Genomic DNA, 14524 nt, shown 5'->3' with positions numbered 1-14524 from the left:
ACACTCATTTTCCAAAGTGAGTTTTGCCTGGAGGCCTAATGCAGGGTGTCAGTGTAGTGGTGGCAACTGCACCTCCAAAGATGAGTGGGACACAGTCATGTGACCTCGGTGAGTACTTTCACCTCTCTGAACTCAGTTTCCTTCTCTTCAAAATGGGAATGCTAATAGTGTCTTTGCCTGGGGTGATCCGAAGAGGTGAAGGAGGCAGTGCCTTGGAAGTAGATAAGAAGAGGGCTGAATGTATATTAGCGTCCATGCATGCTCAGTCACTTCAGTCATGTCCGACTCTTTGCGACCCCATGGACTGTAGCCCGCCAGGCTCCTCTGTCCATGGGATTCTCCAGGCAAGAATACTGGAGTGGGTTGCCATTTCCTTCTCCAGGGGATCTTCCCAATCCACGGATCGAACCCAGGTCTCCTGCATTGCAGGCAGATTTTTTACTGTCTGAGCCACCAGAACTCTATATATTAGCAGTTAGGCTAGTTAATCCTCACAGAATCTTGGGAGAGGGAGGAACTGGTATGATATTATTTTCTCTTTTACAGATAAGGGCACTGACAACTGGAAAGTCTTCCCACGATGTTAGGGCCCCTGGCTAAGTAGGAAGCAGGAAAGGACAGAAGTGCTCTGGAAGAAGCAGGCACCTGACTACCCACACTCATGGAAGTTCATGTGTGCGTGGGGCTGCCAGATCAATGTGAATGTCAGACAAACCATGAACAGCTTGTTGTATAAGTGTATCTTGTGCAGTATTTGGGACATACTTACACTAAACATTTATGTGTTGCTTATCTGAAATTTAAATTTAACTGGATGGCTTGTGTTTTTATTTGCTAAATCTGGCAATCTTATGTGTGCCAGGCACAGCCCTGTGTGATGCTGGGAATTCAGTGATGAGGAAGGGCAGAGCTCACTGTCAGACCAGGCAGGGGATGAGGTGATGTGGGCGGGGTGGGAGAACTCGCCCTCTTGGAAGCGGGAAGTGGCCCACCTCTGTGGGACCAGCCTGAGTCCGTGGGAAGGAGACTGAAAGCTGGGGAAAGAATTTCCTTCCTTTGTGTCCCTCTTCAGTGCCAGGCACTGTGCTGGGTCTAGTAGACACAGGGCAGCAACCCAAACAAACTCCAGGGGCTTCCCAGGTGGCTTGGGGGTAAAGACTCCACCTTGCAATGCAAGGAACTCTGATTCAATCCCTGGTCTGGGAAGATCCCACATGCCATGGAGCAACTGAGCCCAAGCACCACAATTATTGAGCCTGTGCTCTAAAGCCTGGGACCCGAAACTATTGAGCCCACTTACCCTTGAGGCTGTGCTCCGTAACAAGAGAAGCCACCGCAATGAGAAGCCTGCACACTGCAACTAAGAGTAGCCCCCACTCGCTGCAACTAGAGAAAAGCTCACACAGCAACAAAGACCCAGCACAGCCATAAATAAATAGAAAAACAAATTCCCCACCCTCATGTGACATCGTGGTGGGTGGGCAAGAGAGACTATCGACAGGCATGCAAACCCATCCCTAAACTAAGTTACATCAGACACAGTAACAATCAGATAGAGGTTGGGTTAGTAATCAGGGTAGCCCACTCAGAGGAGAAGGAGTTTCATTCAACTCATCTTTATGGAGCATCTTCCTAGGGGCCTCCTGAGGCTCAAATGCTTGCATGTGAGACAACAGATTCGTAAACATATAAGTCCAGGCGATGGTTTCAGAGGGACAACAGTTGGAAAGGAACAAAGCGACCCAGCCTGGATGCAGCTGGATCCCAAGGGGTCAGGTGGCCCCTCTGCAGAGTGGGACAGCAGGGAAGGAGCCCCAGGCTGGGGGCAGCAGGTTCCCAGACCAAAGTCCTTGGTGGAAGAGGAACTAAAGGAAATCTGGGACTTAGAACACATTTCCCAACCCAGTTACAGGTGGTGGGATTGTGAAATGGGTGTGTGTTCCCAGACAGCCACTGGGCACAGGTGTTTCAGGGCCTCCAAACAGCACATGCTACTGTCTGCCCTGAGCAGGGGCTGGATCCGCCACAAGGAGATCTTCAGATAGAAACCGTGTGGTCTAGGCCAGTAAGGAGGCCTCGCTCCTACTGCAGGGCTGGGCTCTGTGCACACAGCTTCACGGATGTGCAACCCAGCCAGCTGCCAGTGTCTCATGCTCAGAAAGGCCCCGCGCTTGGTTTGATGTTCTATTGTCACCATCTTGAAATTCTTCATAATTGATCATTTTTGAACAAAGGGCCCGGCAAATCCTGCAGACATCCTGCTTAGGTGCCAGGCCCCGGTTGGCAGCCAGTCGGGGACCAAGGAAGCCAGCGTGGGTTTTGGCTGGGGCTGAGGGTGGCTGGCCGTGTCCTGACTGTGCCTGCCGGGGCCTGCTTTGACAGCGGACAGAGAGGACAAGGCAGATCCCAGCCTCTGCGGTCCAGCTCTGCCCTCTCACCTCCTGCCACCCCCAGGCCTGTGGGACAGAGCTGCCTTTTCAGAAGCAGTCTCCTACGGCCTGAAGTGGTTTAACCACTTCTACTCCCAACTCACCACCTTTGGAAACCCCTTCCGGGCTGAGTCACTTTTTCCCCCAGCTCCCTGCCCCCTAGTCCCGCTGGTGGTTTAAGGGGCCTGTTGATGTTCCCAAGTTAGCATTTTGGGACTTAGTATTTTTATGATTTTTTTGGTCTTGTTTTGCTTTTAAACACTAATAAGAGCATTTATTGGACACTGCCTGTGTGCCAGGACCTCTTCTGGCCACTTCATATTTGTCCATTTAATCACTCAACAAATATGCATCAGGATCCTACAGGGAGCCAGGGCTCAGTTCTCTGGGTCCCCACGGCAGTCCCTAATGGCATTCCCATTGGGCGGGTGGGGACACTGAGGCTCGTGGACCCAGGAGGGAGGTGGATTCAGGGACTTTGGCCCCAGAGCCCGTGGACTCAGCAGGTGGTGTTTCTGCTCCCCTGCCCCATCCTCATTACCTCTGCCTGGGTCTGCCCTGCCTCTCCTGCTGGACTGGGTCAGCACGGCTCCCTGGGCTTCATACAAGCTTCCTTTGCCTGCTGCTGAAATCCCACTTGGATGAACTTTGCAGCCCACACCTCCTCACTGAAGCCATGTTTCATTTGTCCCTAAGGGGGGCAGGAACAGGATTTCATAGGATAGCCGTCCAGGGAGTGTTTCAAGGCCTCAGCACAGTGACCAGCAGCATTGGACATGTGTTTGCATGTTCACTGTCTGGCAACTGTTCACTGTTCACTGGCAATGCCACACAGGCAGAACATTCTGGCTTGTCGCCCATGTGACTCCGGTGAGTCCATTGGTCAGGGTCTGGCATGCAGTGGGCAGCTGGCAAACCTCTGCAGAGTAAAGGAGCAGTACCTGCACCTGTGGGGCTTCCCAGGTGGCACTAGGTAAAGAATCCACCTGCCAATGCAGGAGACTAGACTCAGGTTTGATCCCCGAGTCAGGAAGATCCCCCAGAGGAAGGCTTGGCAATCCACTCCACTATTCTTGCCTGGAGAATCCCATGGACAGAGGAGCCTGGAGGGCCACAGTCCATAAGGTCACAAAGAGTCAGACATGACTGAATTGACTTAGCTCGCACGCACACAGCTGCAGATGTAAACAGTTAAGTCACACTTGAGGCCCCCTTCCTGACAGGCTGTTTCCTCAGCTTGCTCACCTGCTCCATTCCCAGTCTCCTGTTGCCCACCTACTGACAAACTTTAGTATCCGGAAGCCAGAAACTGGTCTGTGCCTACCAAGAAAGAGTGCTTGCCTGGTACCAGAGCCAAGCGTGGTAACCATAAAGATGTAAAGGGACTTCCTTGGTGGTCCAGTGGTTAAGGGACTGCCTTCCAATGAGGGGGGCACAGGTTCCATCCCTGGTTGAGAAACTAAGACCCCACAATCCACAAGGCAGCTAAGCCTGAGTGTCATAACTACTGAGTCTGCATGCTCTGGAGCCTGTGCACTACAACTAGAGACAAGCCCCATGTCTCAACAAAGATCCTGCGTGTCACAATTAAGACTTGATACAGTCAAATAAAAAAATAAAGATAAAAAAAAAAGATGTGAGGAGCATGTGTGTGTGTCAGTGTGGTCTGTGTGTTGTGCATGTTTGCATTTGTTACACATGTGTGGGGTGTATCCCTGTGCATACTCGTGCTGGGAGGAGTATGTGTGTGTTATATGTTTTGTTGGTTGTGGTTTGTGTGCTTAGCTGCTGATAGAGGAGTTCAGCTCCTGGACATATGTCCCATCATTGAGCTCTCAAGCAACAAGTCAAAGGAGCCCTGCTCAACTGGTCACAGAGGCAACTAGAGGAGTCACTTCTTTCTCTCCTGTCCAGTTTCTCATTTGCCACAGGGAACTAGTTTCCATAGAGAAGGCAGCGCTTTGGGACCAAGGCAAGAAGATGAGGTGTGGGCTTGAAGGAAAGGACAGAAGGAAACATTTGAGTTAAACTGTGTCTTCTGATAGGTGGGTAAACTGAGGCCCAGGCAGGGACATGACTTGGCTAAGGGCAAGCTGCTGGAGCAAGGCCAGGTTGAGCCAGCATCCTGCTCCCTACTCCCAGCCCTGCAGAACCTTTGGTTACCTTAAATAGCTTAGTATACGGACTTCCCTGCCGCAGGCTGTGCCTGAAAGGGGTTTGTAAGATTCCAGATGTTCAACTCATGTCTGAAACACTTCCAGAAAGAACTGTTTGTCATTCAAGTTGATTTCATGGACCAGAAATACCAGAGCAGAAATGTTCTGTGTCTCTGTTCTCAAGAGTGATACATTTTGCTGTTGTCAGGAGTGATTAATAATGTAAACCTGTGATGCTTGGTGGCATAAAAGGCCTTTGTGCCAGGTTGGGTGGTGGCACTCTGCTGCTCGGTTTGGGGGGGCTGGTGAAGAAGGAGGCAGGTATGAGGGTACCGGCCAGGCTAGTTGCAGAGGGTGCTGGGAAGACTGTGTCTGCCTGGCTGGGCTGGGCTGATGATGGGCACCCTACCTGGCACACAGAGACCATGCCACAAGGTGCCCATGGCAAGCCAGGCTCTGCCTGGGCAGAGTTTACCCTCTGGGGGCTCAATCATTCAGTGATTCATTCCCCAAGGACTGGACTCTGCATTCCCAAAACTGGGGTCACATTAAGTATAGGCCACCGCTGCTAACTGCAAGGCTTTGATTGGAAACATTACTTAATGAATCCAGGCCTGTTTCCTCACCTTTAAAACGGAGACCATCAAGGAACTTATAACACTATTGGGAGGATTAAATAAGAAAACTCCCAGGCTTGGCTGGGAAGAGGCTCTTGAAAAAAGTTTATTATTATTGTTTTTTTAATGTGGACCATTTTTTTAAGTCTTTATTGAGAATTTCTTACAATATTGCTTGTTTTATGTTTTTTGGGGGGTTTTTCACCACAAGGCATGTGAGATCTTAGCTCCCCAACCAGGGATCATACCTATACCCCTTGCATTGGAAGGCAAAGTCTTAACCCCTGGACTGCCAGGGAAGTCCCCCAAAGTTAATTGTTGTTATTACTTCATGCTCTGTGCTGCAGGAACTCCCCGTTCCATACAAAACCCCTGTGAACCCTATAATACCCTCCTTCCCTTTGGAGAAGTTAGCCCAAATTGTAATTTTTAAATGAATTTGTGAGTTGCTTTGTTCGGTGTCTCTCACTGGACTGTCCCTGCATGTCCCCCATGTTTGGTCCCAGGAAGGGATGCTCAGAGGTCCCCAAGACCTCCAGAACACCAGACAGGAGCTGTTGGAATCCAGAGGAATGGGGCATCATGATATCCCAACAGCCCTCCACCACCCAAGGGTGTGGCACCCAGAAAATGCTCTAAACCTTCCATTTGCAGACCCTGTGCTGAAGCTGGAGACAGAACCTCTTCCCCTCTGCACAGGGGACCCTGGGCTCAGACACATGGCTTAGGAACACAATGCTTGCTTCAGAGGTGATGAAACTGGCACAGTACTTTTGAAAGAGGTGTGAGTTACACATGTTCTTTACTGTATCCTCAGCAGAAACTGGTAGGTATAATAGCTCAGTACATACCTGTTGAATGAATGTATGCAACACAATTTTGCAATATGCATCAGGCCTTAAAGGATGAATGTCCTCACCCTCTAGTTCCATTTCTACAACATATTTTAAGGAAATAATCAGAGAGCTTGATCCTATTTATTTTCATTTGGAAAAGCAAAATTCAATGAAATTTAGAAAAAAATATAAGGGATTGGTTGAATCAGGAAGGTCAAGTATAATGCAACTGTTTAAAACATGTTTTCAAAGATTATTTGACAATATAGAAAGAAGTCCTTCATAAAGTAAATTTTAAAATGGGCTTCAGAACTGATCACAGTTTTGTACAAATAAAATTATATTATTAGAAAAAAAGACTAAATGATACATGCCAAAATGTTAACAGCAGCTAGTTTTATGTAGTGAATTAAGTGAAATTAACATTTCTCTTGTATGGTTTGCTGTATTTTTTACAATGAACGTTATTTAAAAAAAAAAACATTTAAAGGTTACTTGAAAGTTCCTCTGAAGCAACATGCACGTCTTCTCCGGTGCGGCTCCTTTAACTCCAGTTAAGACGCGGAAGAGGCAGGGGTGCCAGACACCGCTGACGTCAGAAGCAGCCCGAAATGACACAGCGGACGAGCCAATCCCAAGTTTGCATTCTGGAAGCAGCTATTCGATTGGACACGAGTGCGGGCTGCCTTGCCCAATGGCGGAAGAGGGGCAGGAGCCGGGTGGCCGCGTGGGTTTTAAATCCACGTGGTGGCAGAAGGGAAGGGCGGTGGCGGCGACTGCGCCCTAGGGGAGAGGGCTCTCTACCCTGGAGGGTGTGCATGGATGCCATCCTCCACGCCTCCTGCGTCGTGGGCCAGGTGCTCAGCCTCACCGCAGCTGTTTGTATCAGCAGGTACCTTATAGAATCTTGTGAGTATCCAGTGGCATTCGTTCACTGGACTGATGTTTGCTACCATCTACCGTGTTGCCAGGCAGGGCCCATGAAAGACACCCAGAGAATCCACGCTTCTGTGTAACTTCCAGCAAGTGGTTTATCGCTATCTCCATGCTGCTCTTCTCTATAGCTTTTACTCTGCTCCTCTAAGAAGATGTGAGCTTCACGGGACAGTGAGTGATGAGGAGATACCCTGTGCCTTGTGAAGGGTCCGCCCCACGTTCATGTTAAATCTGTACTTGTGGAATAATCAATTCAAAGACCAGTTTTTAGCACAGTGCTTGCCGTGTAGTAGGTTTGACAAATGGTAGCTATTTGTGGAATAAAGAACAATTGATTTTAGCATTGATTAAATGACTACTAAATGTGTTCTGGGCACTAGCTGTGTATTATTTCATTTAATGGTTACAAAATGACATGTTTTATGTAATTTAATAATCACAAAAAAAGTAGGTTAAGTACCATTATTATTCCCATTTTACAGATATGGGAAACCAAGGCAATTGGAGGCCAGGTATTTTCAAAGATCCTATAGCTAGGAGGTGATAGGGTTAGATTCAAGAGGCCCTGATCTTAACCACTGTGCCATCCCAATATTTATCCAGTACTTGTCTTTCTTTCCTAAAAAAATTCTCATAAATCATCCCTGTGCTCCTGGGAATCCAGAGAAAAGGGAGGAAGTAGGAATCATGTGGGCATGGCATAGCCAGGTGAGCTGGCATCCTGCCATGCACAGAATTGCCCAGCTTTGCTGTGTAGCAGAGGTCAGAGAGGGGTGAACAGAGAGGCTGCCTTTGGGGCATGTCAGGCCCTGTGCTGGTCTGGGCCATGGGTACATTGATGAACATGACAGACCCTTATGGGGCTGGTAGTCTAAACCAGCAACCACTAACTGGTGACCTGTGGGCAGCCTGCAGAAGTGCTTTAGGTTTTGCCTGCCTAATGTTTGTTACAATTTTTCTAAAATTTTCTAAATTGCCATGGTGTCCACCCCTCTCTATTGTATCACACGTGTCTGCCTTTATTAACATGTCCCTACCAGCATCTGAGTATCTCTAGCCCCTTGTTTAACCATGAAGGCAGGCCCCAGGTGAGGCCCCACACCTGAAGACCAGCCTCCTTGGGACTGGCACTCAGGTGAGAATTTCCACCTTGAGCCCTGAAGTTCCGCACCTCCCAAAGCTGAAAGGCCCTCCTCTGGCTCCAAGGTTGTGCAGCCCTCAGCTGGGATTTCTGAAAACTCTGGCGGTGGATGCCAACGCTGGCTTAGTTAACCCTGGATTTGAATCCCAGCTTCACTGCCAACCAGCTGAGTGATACTCGGCCATAAGAACCTGCTTTTGTTTCCTCTTCTGCAGAATGGGGATAACAATAGTCCCTGGTCACAGGGTTATTGTGAAGAGTCAGATAATGCAGGGAAGATGCTTGGCACTCAGTAAGTGCTCATCAAACGGGCTGCTGATCTTTCTTTAGGAGGCACTGGCACCGGCAGGAAGTTCTTCCTTACACCAAACTGAGTCTCAGCTGCTCTATAACTTCCTTAACTTCATGCTCCTGACACCAAATGTGTGCTTCTCTTTCCATGGAACAGCCCTTCAAAAATCAAGGACCCAGATACACATCACAGCTTCTCATTCAAGACCTGCTACATAATTTGTCGAGCCCAGTGCAAACTAAAAATGTAGGGCCCCTGGTTCAAAAATTAGTAAGAGTGTCAAGGGGATGACTGCAGAGTTCAAAAACTCCTTCTGACTGCACATGTCACACCCCATGGGGTGGGCCCTGCTCTCATGGGTGGTCCCCAGTCCTGTAATGTCCTGCAGATCTGCATGTTGCAGTAGGAGGTCTGCCTGGACCAGGACAGAGTGAGGACAGTTTCTAGCTGCACCCAGGGGAAGGCACCCACAGGCATGTTCTATACTTCCTTGGGAGTCCTGGTTCACAGATCCTGCCCAGCCACCTGCCCTACATCTATCTGCTGGCTCTCCACACTTGACTTTTTGTCTGTTATGACAGAACATATATCTAGAGCAAAGTGCACGGATCCAAAGTCTATAGCTGAATGACCTTTTATGTTGTGTACACCTATGTAATCACTGGCTTCCCCAGTGGCCCAGTAGTAAAGAATCTGTAGGAGACGGGAGTTCAACCCCTGATCTGAGATGATCCCCTGGGAGGGCATGGCAACCCACTCTAGTATTCTTGCCTGGGAAATTCCGTGGACAGAAGAGCCTGGTGGGCTACAGTCCAAGGGGTCACAAAGAGTTGGACTCGACTTAAAGACTGAGCATGCACACTCATGTAACCACCACCCACCAGTCCAGAAAGTTTCCTTCAGTCCCATCCTGGTTACCACCCACCCCACCCTGTTGCAGAGGTAGTGGTCATTCTGCCTTCTTCCTCTGAGGATATGCTTCACTTGTTTTCAGACATCATATAAACAGGAACCTACAGTACACACTCTTTTGTGTCTGACCTTTTCACTCACCATAAAGTCTGGGAGCCTCATCCTCATTGGTGTAATCGTGGTTTGCTCCTTTTCATTGCTCTGTAGCAGTTGTAATGCACCATGGTTCTCACGTTGATTCTCCTGTTCATTTTGGCTGTCTTCAGTTGTTGGCATTACAGGCAGGGCTCCTGTGGGGAACTGCAACTGTCCTGGTGTGCTCACCGCACACATGCACTCATTAACCTGGGGTCATTGCCAGGAGTGGGGATGTGGGTCAGAGGTGGGCCTGTGTTTATTGCCAAACAGTCTCCTGAGCTGGTTGTACCAATGTGTACTCCCAGCAGCAGTCACATGAGTCTTGCCGGGATTTCACAGCCTCGCTGACACTCCACATTGCCGCTGTTTTAATTGCACTCTCCTAATGACATCACACTTGACTTTTGGAACTGACCTAAGGAAGTTGAGTGCCAGAACTCACAGTTGCTATTCCTTTCTGACCACTGACATTGAACCCTAGACGCTCACACACCAGCCCCAGAGCTCCCCTCCCCCTTGGGATCACTTGCAGATTCCACAAGCACAGACTTTATCTGAGTGACTGTTGAGACTCTGAACCGGACAGATCTCAGAGCAGGGAAAGCCCTGGCTTCTTCCTGGACACTCCTTTCCCCAACTGGGTCTTAAGTCCTTGATCTTTCCCAACATGATCGTCATCTCCACATCTTGAACAGGAAGGTATCCGATCTTTTTAAAATCACACAAACTATTGAAGAACATCTTTGAGGGGGTGGAGAGGTTCAGATCAGATGTTAAATGTACACAGTGATTGTAGGTTGCAGCCAAATGTGTGAATGATTGTGTATGTGCTCAGTTGCTCAGTTGTGTCCTACTTTTTGCCACCTGCTGGACTGTAGCCCGCCAGGCTCCACCGTCAATGGGATTTCCCAGGCAAGAATACTGGAGCGGGTTGCCATTTCCTCCTCCAGGGGATCTTCCTGACCCAGGGTATGAATGATTAAAATATGCAAACGAATGCATCTCAGAAACACAACAACAATTACTCCTAATCGTTATAGCACATTCACTGTGGGAGGCCCTGTGCTGGGGGCTTTATACCTGTACCATATCAATGTGAGCTTTCCAACAGCCCAGGGAGGTTGATTTAATTTTTTAATTAATTTTTATTTTTTTATTTAAAAACTTTTTATTGGAGTATAGCTGCTTTGCAGTGTTGTGTTAGTTTCTGCTGTATAGCAAAGTGAATCAGTTATACATAAAAATATATCAACTCTTTTTTTAAGATTCTTTCCCCACTTAGGCCATTACAGAGTATTGAGTAGAGTTCCCTGTGCTACCCAGTAGGCCCTTATTAGTTACCTATTTTATATATAATAGTGAGTATATGTTAATCCCAATCCAGGGGAGGTTGATTTTATCACCCCATATTATGGATAAGAACACTGAGGCTTGGAAATTGTAGCTTGCCTGAGGTTCACACAGCTGGTGAAGGATGGATTTGAACCTGAATCCATCTGTCTCCAAGGCCTCAGCTATTAACCCTCCTCCTGGACTGCTCCAGAGAAGACCTTCCTAAACGCTGGCTGGTTTCTAATAGACAGTGTCTCAACAGGAGACATTGGGAACTGGCTACCTATTGGATGTGTCTTGCTTGATCTACAGAATGCTTTAAATTTTTTAAGTTAGTTATGTATTTAATAGTGAGGATATTTCACCTTAACAAACCTGCATTTCTGACTCTTCCTGATAAATCAAAAGATCAGACCATCCTGGGTAAGAGCTGAGCAGGTGCTGTGTCCTAGGGGCGAGGAGGCCTAGCTTGCCTCGTGTTTCCCACTCCCCAAGTTCCCAGGGCCCCTCGGATCTCCTGGTGGAAGATGGGAGTGAGCTCTATTCCAAGTGGACCTTTGCTGGCTCCCGGGAATCACTTTTTTTCTGGGCCTTTGGGGCAGGAGCCCTCACAGATCTGTCCTAGAATGTGGTCGCGGGGGATTCCAGGATGGTCATCTGATTAGGGATGCCAGCCATGCACCTTGGAAATCATGTCACTTAACCATCCACTCTTTGCATACATGATGAAGTTAAGGATCTCAAGATGGGACAGTTAATGTGGGTTATCCAGGGAGGCCCAGCATAATCACAGGTGTCACAAGAGGCAGAGGGAGAGGTGACATTCAGAGAGAAGGCATGTGACCTCAGAGGCAGAGATTGAAGTGATTGGGACAAAAGCTGCGGCACGGCATGGCAACCAGAAGATGGAAGGGCAGGAACCCGTTTGCCCAAGGCTCTGGAGGGAGCCCGGCTCCCAGGACCCTTTGGTTTCAGCCCTGTGACACTTACTGATTTCAGACTTCTGGTCCCCAGGGCAGTGAGAGGAAGAATTTATTTTACTGGAAGCCACCAAATTTGTGATAATTTGTTCAGGCAGCCCTGGGAAATGAATGTGAAAGGTTTGGAATGCTGTTTCTCCAATGCTGGACCACATGGCTCTGTATTTCATCAGCCGCTGTGGGCAGGAGTGAGGGCGTGCAAAAGGGTCCTTGCTTCTGGGGACTGAAAGCAACCGAAATGTATTTTCTCATGGCTTTGGAGGCCAGAAGATCAGGATCAGGACATCAGCAGTGGAGTACTTCTGGGGCTCAGGGGCCTTTATCCCGGCTTCTGGTGACTGCCGACAGCCCTTGGCATCCTTGGTTTATAGAAGCCGTGCCAATCTCTGCTGTCTTCAGGTGGCCTTTTTTTTTTTTTTTAAGGGATTTAAAAAAATGTTATCTGAGTATTTATTTATTTGCTGGCCAGGGATCAAACCTGTGCCCACTGCAGTGGATGTGGGGAGCCTTAACCGCTGGACCACAAGGGAAGTCCCAAAGTGGTCTTATAAGGACACCAGTCATCTGATTTAGGACTCACCCTAACCTGGGTCAGGAAGATCCCCTGGAGGAGGTAATGGCAACCCACTCCAGTATTCTTGCCTGGAGAATCCCATGGGCAGAGAAACCTGGCAGGCTACAGTACATGGGGTTACAAAGAGTCAGACACAAATGAGCTCATAATCTTTCCTAATCCAGTAGGACTTCATCTTAGCTAATAAGATCTGAAAAGACCATATTTCCAAATATGGTCACATTCTGAGATTGCAGGTGGACATGAATTTGGGGCCACCATTCAACCTGGTTGGAGAAGGCAATGGCACCCAACTCTAGTGCTCTTGCCTGGAAAATCCCATGAACGGAGGGGCCTGGTAGGCTGCAGTCCATGGGGTCACTAAGAGTCGGACACGACTGAGCGTCTTCACTTACACTTTTCGCTTTTATGCATTGGAGAAGGAAATGGCAACCCACTCCAGTGTTCTTGCCTGCAGAATCCTAGGGACAGGGGAGCCTGGTGGGCTGCCATCTATGGGGTCGCACAGAGTCGGACATGACTGAAGTGACTTAGCAGCAGCAGCAGCATTCTACCTAATACCACCCAGTTCTCTTAAGAGATCCAGGCCTCGGTTTCTGAAATGGAACACAAGTAGCAGTGGCTATGCACTGTCACGCAGGGCTCCCTTTCCTGGAGAAGGTGTTCTTGGATCCATGGCATGTAGCTCGCTCCCTGGGAAAGCTTCTGTGAGTTTGTTTTGAAGACCACCTGCACGGCCACAGCAGACACCAGAATCCACTGTTCCTCCATTCGTTTGTTCATCCATGTTCGGGTCTCTGCTGATTTGGTTCTAAATGGAGCAGATGCAGTCTCTGACCTCATGTAACCCATGGTCCAGCGATCAGAAAGGACTCCTGAGTTCCCCCGACTCTGCTCATGCCTCCGAGAGCAGATGTCGTCAGGGAAACAGACAAAAACACAAATGCCCATTCTGGACCAGATTTCAAATCTTACACCCTTTCCTCCTCACCCAAAGCCCGACAACACAATCAGATTCCAAACGCGTTGCCTGTGGACAAGAAGATCACCTTTCTCCCACCCCAGATTGAATCTTGGGAGACAGATGAAGCCTCCTGTCCGCCAGGGGCCTCCAGGAGCAGCAGGTGAGGAGTCACCTGGGAGAGGCTGCTGCAGTGTTTAGACACTTCCTCTTGCATTTCTACGAAGCCTGCATCCGGAGCTGGGCACTCAAGCTGCCCGTGACCTGCCCCGTCACCTGCCCTGCCTGGTTTCCTCCTGCTGCTTCTTGCTGAGTATCCAAAGCTACATGACCTTGGACATGACCCCCAAACCCCCACCCCAACCCAGGATCTTGGCTCTTGTGTTCCCTCTGATGAGCATGGCCTTCTCATGGCCAGCTCCTTCTTGTCATTCAGGGGTTCAGCTCAAACATCACCTCCTCTTGGAAGCTTTCCCCCGGCCTCCTGTCATGTCTTACCCCATCACCCTGTTTCCCTTGGGCCGCCAGCAAGAACCCCTGAGTGTTGATGTGTGTATTTGGTTGCTGTTCATATCTTTGTGTCACACCATAAGCCTACTGTAAAGGACCTGTCAGCCTTGTTTGCTGCATGATCCCAACTTCCTGCTGGGCATGGAGAAGGCCCAGCAGAGCTGCCAAATGACTGTGTGTCAGCTGAACTTGGGAGGAGGCAAACTGGCCTCGGAGGGAATGTCTGAGCCTTCTACCTTCTCCCGTGGGGATGGGTCATCCTGTTTGGAATGCCATTTGCTGTGGCCACTTTGGTGAGGTCTCAGGGTGCAAAGTGACTGGGGAGGCTTGTGTAGGGGGATGGGAAACACCGGTCTGAGGTCAGCAGGGAACCAGCCTTGCCCATTAGTCCTGGAAGGCTTCTAAGTCTAGAATCCAACCAGCAGACAAACTGCTTCTTGGTTGGACAACTGGGGGCTTTTTTTTTCCCTTTGGTTCTGCACAGGCAGGTGGCCCGGGCTTCCTTTTGCTGGAGGGTCTGGTTCCTTTTGGGGAAGGTCTCAGTTGGTCAATGTAGAATCCGTACTGTGTCTGCCCACAGGGCCAGTCAGTGCTCCTCGGTTCATGGCCAAGGACAGTCTGTTGCTCCGGCCTGTGGGTCCTGACATCCTTTGGTCACATGGACTTGGGAGAGAGGGAGAGAGAAGAGCAGATGGCATCGTGGAAAGAGT

The sequence above is a fragment of the Giraffa tippelskirchi genome, chromosome 13, assembly GCF_054371585.1.
Source record: "Giraffa tippelskirchi isolate mGirTip1 chromosome 13, T2T-mGirTip1v1.2.pri, whole genome shotgun sequence".
Lineage (NCBI taxonomy): Eukaryota > Metazoa > Chordata > Mammalia > Artiodactyla > Giraffidae > Giraffa > Giraffa tippelskirchi.
This window is presented reverse-complemented; position numbering follows the sequence as displayed.